This window comes from Otolemur garnettii, unplaced genomic scaffold, assembly GCF_000181295.1.
Source record: "Otolemur garnettii isolate 467f Iridium unplaced genomic scaffold, OtoGar3 scaffold00306, whole genome shotgun sequence".
Lineage (NCBI taxonomy): Eukaryota > Metazoa > Chordata > Mammalia > Primates > Galagidae > Otolemur > Otolemur garnettii.
Window position 1 is genome coordinate 280973 of NW_003852701.1, and position 6721 is coordinate 287693.

At 41.7% G+C, this 6721-nt stretch overlaps 1 pseudogene; it reads right to left on the reverse strand.

Moving 5' to 3' along the window:
• Positions 1-4951: 4951 nt before the first annotated feature.
• LOC100958361 lies at positions 4952-5835 on the reverse strand (annotated as a pseudogene).
• Positions 5836-6721: the final 886 nt, after the last annotated feature.

Sequence of the window (6721 nt, forward strand, 5' to 3'; positions counted from 1 at the left end):
GGCTGATGTGCCTGGCAAATTCTTAGTGCCTGGAACATTGTGAAAGCTCCATGCATCCCAGCAGATAATAAAAGCAATAGCAATAATAAGCAAGCCTGTCTGAATTCGTTCAAAGCCATGCCAAAAGGCCAATAGCTCTGAGGAGAAAAGAATGGCGTAAGTCTGCTGGGGGTTTTAGGGTCAAAAAAGCTTTAATACAGTCAGATGCAAAACCATGGATGATCTGAACTACCCAGTGTGTATCACAAAAAGATTGGGCAGGAAAATATGATAAAGTTTTTTTCAAGAACTCTTGCAAAGAACAGCTAGAAAATATGATAAAATTTTGAGTATCAGTTCTGGAATGTGAGTTTATCTCTAACTTTTATTTTCTTCTATTTATATTCTGTTATACCACTTGGCATGTATTATTTTTCAATGCAAGATAAAGGTCAATAAATGTTACTGGGCTCGGCACCTATAGCTCAACCGGCTAAGGTGCCAGCCACGTACACCTAAGGTGGCGGGTTCGAATCCCCAGCCCGGACCTGCCAAACAACAGTGACGGCTGCAACCAAAAAAAATAGCCGGGTGCTGTGGCGGGTGCCTGTGGTCCCAGCTACTTGGGAGGCTGAGGCAAGAGACTCGCTTGAGCCCAGGAGTTGGAAGTTACTGTGAGCTGTAATGCCACGGCACTCTACCCAGGGGGACGGCTTGAGGCTCTGTCTCCAAAAAAGTAAATAAATAAATAAATAAATAAATAAATAAATGTTACTGGAAAAAAAGACCACCTAAAGCCAGCTTCTATACAGGATTAAGTCTGCACCAGTATGTGGAGGCAGACTGGAGGAGTCTGTGAAGCAGAGTGACAAATTAACTGAAAAGAGAGCAGGGGGAGCATAAAGGAGGAAAATTCAGCCTTGAAACCATGGTAACATCTGCTGGAGTGTGCACAGTGACTCAGAGCTGAGAATGGCTGCCAGTTGTATTTTCTACTAATTATCTCCTCAGACTGATTCTTCCACACATTACTTAAAGAAGGACAATGAGGAAGGGAAGGTGGGCAGCCCTCTTCCCAGAACAGAGCTTCACAAAACTTGGCTCAGACTCACCCATTGCCTCATTTCATCTGCTGCACAACAAGGGACTACAGTTTATTTCTTATTTAAGATCCCAGAGCTTATTCTGCAAAGGAAAGCTTGAAGCAACAAAACAGAGATCTGGTTGATCACATTCATAGGTGGTTAATGCGTAGGGAGCTCTGGGCCCTAGACTCTAGAGACAGAGAAGGTAGAAAAAGGTCACCTTTGGAAATTGAAACCAGGAAAAAAATCAATACGCAGTGGATGAAATCAAGCACCTGCAAAAGTAGCCACCCTTCATGGCAAATGGACATAGGTATATAGCTGATAGATCTGATGTGTCTTCTTGAGTCCAGTCAATGGCTGAAGAACTTTCTAACCCACTTCATGCTATTGTAACTTGTCTGGCATGAGGTAATGAAACTTTGAGTGACTAGGTTTTCAAAAAGGGCTTCAGAGAAGAAGACTCCATCTATGTCCAGCATTGTCTAAGCAAAAGAACTAGTTTCTGGAAGATGTTACTATTCCAGTATCTAGCAAGGTGGGTTTTTTTCAGAGGCAGTGTTTGTTTGTGACAGTGGCAAACAACCCACCACAAATGGCAGATGTTCTATGAGCTAGAAGCTTTCTCTTCAGAATCTTTTTTAGTTTTCACAGCAGCCTTATTGGAAAATATCACTATTACCATTTTAGAGCTGAAGAAATAGGCTCATGGATGTTAAGAAACGTGCCAAAGTTTTCACAGCTAGAGAGGGCTGAGGCGGGGTTGGTCTCTGTACTCAAGTCTATCTGATTTCTAAGCTGATATCCTCTCCGTGACACCAAGCTTCCTCAGGCTTTGCCATCCCCTAAATTAAATCCAAGAGGCTTGACGCTCATAGCACAGTGGTTAAGGCACCAGCCACATACACCGAGGCTGGCAGGTTCAAACCTGGCCTGGGCCAGCTAAACAACAATGACAACTGGAACAAAAAATATCCAGGTGTTGTGGTGGGCACCTGTAGTCCCAGCTACCTGGGAGGCTGAGGCAAGAGAATCGCTTGAGCCCAAGAGTTTGAGGTTGCTGTGAGCTGTGATGCTATAGCACTCTACCAAAAGCGACAAAGTGAAACTCTGTCTCAAAAAAAAAAAAAATTAAATCCAAGAACATCTAGTTCCCTTTGTTCTGAGTGCACGTTCACCAAGTCAGCTACCCAGAAACCTTGAGGCCTATAGGGGCATTCCGTGGAAGAGGCCCCAGGATCAAGTTATGCCCCAGTCTGAGACATAAATAAATTAGGCTCTGGCTTATGTATCACTGTGTCAGTTATGACATGGAACATGCTCACCTCTGTCTGCTGTGCTGAACTTCCTGGACTGCAGAAACATATAGGCAAGGAGAAGGAACACAGTATGGGTGCAGGACAGTGGGCACAGTACTGCAGAGGCAGCCACTGGGAGGAGGTCTTCTGCATCCTCACCCTGGGGAACTGGCCTCCAGGTCCAGTGGATTCTGTTTCCTAAACAGTGTTTTTCCCTGACTCCCATCATTTTATGGTAAACAGTGAACATTTTGCTGGATTTGTTTTATCACATATTCACCCATTAATCCATCCTATTTTTGCATTTCAAACCAAATCACAGACGTCAGTACATTCCATCCCTAAACACTTAAGTAGTGATACTGTTAACTAGGATTCACTGATCTTCTTTGGCATATGTCCCCTTAACCTCCTCCCCACTGCCATAGCCTTCTGCACATTCTCTGGACCATTGAGATAGCCTCCACATTAATCCCCCTGCTGCCAGTCTCACCCCCTCTTCAAGCTATCCCCTGCAGCATCTGAGAGGGAGCTCTCAGAAACACAGACCTGACTTTGTCACTACTCCCAATTAAGACGGTTCAATGCCTCCCTATTGTCTGATAGGACAGCTTCTCACTCCTGAGCCTGGAGGCCCAACGGCCTTTATGCTGACATCTGAAACTTCATTTCTTGCTAGTTCCCATTGGGTTCCAACCATAGCAAGTTGCCAATTATAGGCCTTATCTTAAGACTCCATGCTGTTTTCTGTGCATGAAATGTCCTTCCCCATTTTTTTTTAAACTTTGGAAGCAGCATTAACATTTTATTTCTTTGATTGGTCAGTGAATATTTATTTCCTACTGTCATGAAAACACATTTTCACTTAAAAATATTTATAATAAGACTGAGTACATTGGATACTTTTTCTTCCATTCTTGAGATACTTTGCTAAGAAGAATATGTTCCAGCTCCATCCATGTAAACATGTAAGAGGTAAAGTCTCCATCTTTCTTTAAGGCTGCATAATATTCCATGGTGTACATATACCACAATTTATTGATCCATTCATGGGTCGATGGACACTTGGGCTTCTTCCAAGACTTAGCAATTATGAATTGGGCTGCAATAAACATTCTGGTACATATATCTTTGTTATAATGTGATTTTTGGTCTTCTGGATATATACCTAGTAGGGGAATTGTAGGATCGAATGGCAGGTCTATTTTTAGATCTCTAAGTCTTCTCCAAACATCTTTCTGAAAGGAATGTATTAGTTTGCATTCCTGCTAGCAACGAAGAAGTGTTCTCTTTTCTCCACATCTACGCCAACATCTCTGGTTTTGGGATTTTGTGATGTGGGCTAATCTTACTGGAGTTAGATGACATCTCAAAGTAGTTTTGATTTGCATTTCTCTGATGATTAAGGATGATGAGCATTTTTTCATATGTCTGTAGGCTGTGTGCCTGTCTTCTTCAGAGAAGTTTCTCTTCAAGTCCCTTGCCCATTCTGAGATGGGATCACATGTTCTTTTCTTGCTAATATGTTTGAGTTCTCTGTGGATTCTTTGAAACCAATTTACAGCTTTCCCATGAAAGCTACAACCCAATCATAGCCCAAGAAGAAGGGGAAAGGAAGGGGAGGGGAAGGGAGGGAGGATGATGGGTGGAGGGAGAGCAACCGGTGGGACCACACTCACGGTGCATCCCACAAGGGCACATGTGAAACCCACTAGGTGTAGAATACAAATGTCTCAACACAATAACCAAGGAAATGCCGTGAACGCTATGCTGACCAGCCTGATGAAAGCATTTCAGACTTTGTGTAAAACCAGCTCATTATACCCCATGATTGCATGAACGTACGCAGCTATGATTGAACAATAAAAAATTAAAATAAAATAAATTATTTATAAAGGAAAGGAAACTTAGTGCCTTTATTCCCTTAAAATAAAACCAACCAAAAACCTTCTTTGTTAAACCTTTCCTCATTGTGATAATTAGCTTATATAAGTGAATAAATTATTACTTCAATATATCAAAAATCCTATCTTGCCAACTACAATATATTGTCTTGGTTTCTTTTATCAATTTGCAAAATAAAACTGCAATTTAATTATAAAAACATATACACATATAATAGAAATACTTGTAAATGATTATGCACTAAAGTGTTAACACTGGTAACCTCAAGAGTGGAAGTGGGGGACAGGTAGCAAAATATTGTGATTTTCTGCATACATCTCTTTTCTATGCTATGTATGTTATTTTTATAATTAAAAAATAGAAAAAAATAATAAAGTGAACTTTCTGGCATTCTTTTTTTGAGACAGAGCCTCAAGCTGTCCCCCTGGGTAGAGTGCCATGGCATCACAGCTCACAGCAACCTCCAACTCCTGGGCTCAAGTGAGTCTCCTGCCTCCGCCTCCCAAGTAGCTGAGACCACAGGTGCCCACCACAATGCCCAACTATTTTTTGGTTGCAGCCGTCATTGTTGTTGTTTGGCAGGCCTGGGCTGGATTCGAACCCACCACCTTAGGTGTATGTGGCTGGCGCCTTAGCCACTTGAGCCACAGGCGCTGAGCCAACGTTCTGGCTTTTTTCTCTCTCTCAACACATACAACTACTGCCATAAAGGAAACAGGCCCCTATGAACCCTTGTGTTTTCTGGTGCCAGTCAGAATGGATGAAGTTGGAAGTGTGTATGACAACCCGGAGGCCTTCTTCATAGAGCAGTAGCATCATTTTCCTGGCAGAGGGAAATGTTTCCCTAAGGCTTTGCCTGGGCGTGTAAATGAGCCTTAGCTTCTCGTTTATCACACAAGCAGGATTGGTTCCTTCCTGAACTCTGGTGGATACTGTTTTATAAGCCAGTCCACATCAAAGCAGTAGTTAAACTGAGCTGAAGAAACGAATGTCCCAAAGAGAGGAGACAAAATATCCTTGATGTGAAGGGCTCCAGAGTTGTACTTTGGCTTAATTCCCGAGACTCTAGTAATGTAAAACTGGAAGGGATTCCCTATATCCAACGTGTCCCAAATATCCTGGCCTTCCCCTGATGTTTGGTATTCATCTCCCTCCTTTTTGAGCCTGTGACAAGCAGGAGCACTGTGATTTCCAGTTCTTTGGGCAGTGCCATCCTTGAGGACAGAAATGTCTTCCTCCTCTTTGACCACCACTTTCTTAGCCTGCTTCTCTGGTGTTTCTGGTTGTAGCTCATCATCACTGCTGGAGAGACACCAGCCTAGGTGCTCCTGAGAATCACTTCTCTGCCTTTTTGATCCCGAATCTGTATTGCTGAATTTCACAGATGATATTTTCCTCCTGTGTGCAGCTTTCCAGGCCTTGGAACAGGTGTACCTTGGTTAATTTGCTGCTTCTTGCCCAGCATGGGAGAGAAAAGAGGGAGATGGCTTGTACAGTTTTGGCTTTTCATCCTCGCTTTCATCACTACTGGATATTGTCCACTTTCCATAGTCACCTTCCTGAGACATTATACTTCTGATGCACCAGAGTACTTGAATCCCGTCCCGTGGTGCTGCCACGCATGCGCCCAGTTCAAACTTTTACCCCATTTTTGATCTGGCTAACTCTTAATTACCTTTCAAGACTAAGTTCAGATACTACCTCCTCCTGGAGGCCTTTCCTGACCCTATTTTCCTTTTTTTCCCAGGGTAGGCTGCACACTCCTTTGTGCTCCCAAAGTAACCTATGCTTATCCCTAACATTGTATGATTTCTATTATTTTAAACTTGTAAAGTTTTGTTTTATGGCCTATAATGTGATCTATCTTGGTGAATGCATTATATGTGCTTGAGAAGAATATGTACTCTGCCATTGTTGATTCTACATACGTCAATTGGATCTTGTTGGTTGATGGTGCTGTTGAATTCTTTTATAGCCTCCCTAAATTAATTTTGTTGTAGTTGTTGCTATTTAGTTAGCCTTTCTTTGCCTTTTAAAAAATTATTATCATTATTTTTTGTAGATATGAGGTCTCACTATTGTTGCCCAGGCTGGTCTTGGACTCTTGGCCTTAAGTGATCCTCTTGCCTCAGCGTCCCAAAGTGCTAGTATTACAGATATGCAGTACTGCACTTAGCCCTATTATTATTATTTTTAATTGACACATAATAATTGTACATATTTATAGGCTACAGTGTGATGTTTTGAAAAATGTATACAACGTGTAGTGATCAAATCAGAGTAATTAGCATATTCATCACCTCAAACATTCATCATTTCTTTATGTTGAGAACATTCAAAATCTGCTCTTCTACCTATTTGAAAATATACAATAATTTTATGTTTATTATAGTCATTTTTTATTGCTATGGAACACTAGAACTTTATTCTCCTATCTGGCTATATTTTTGTATT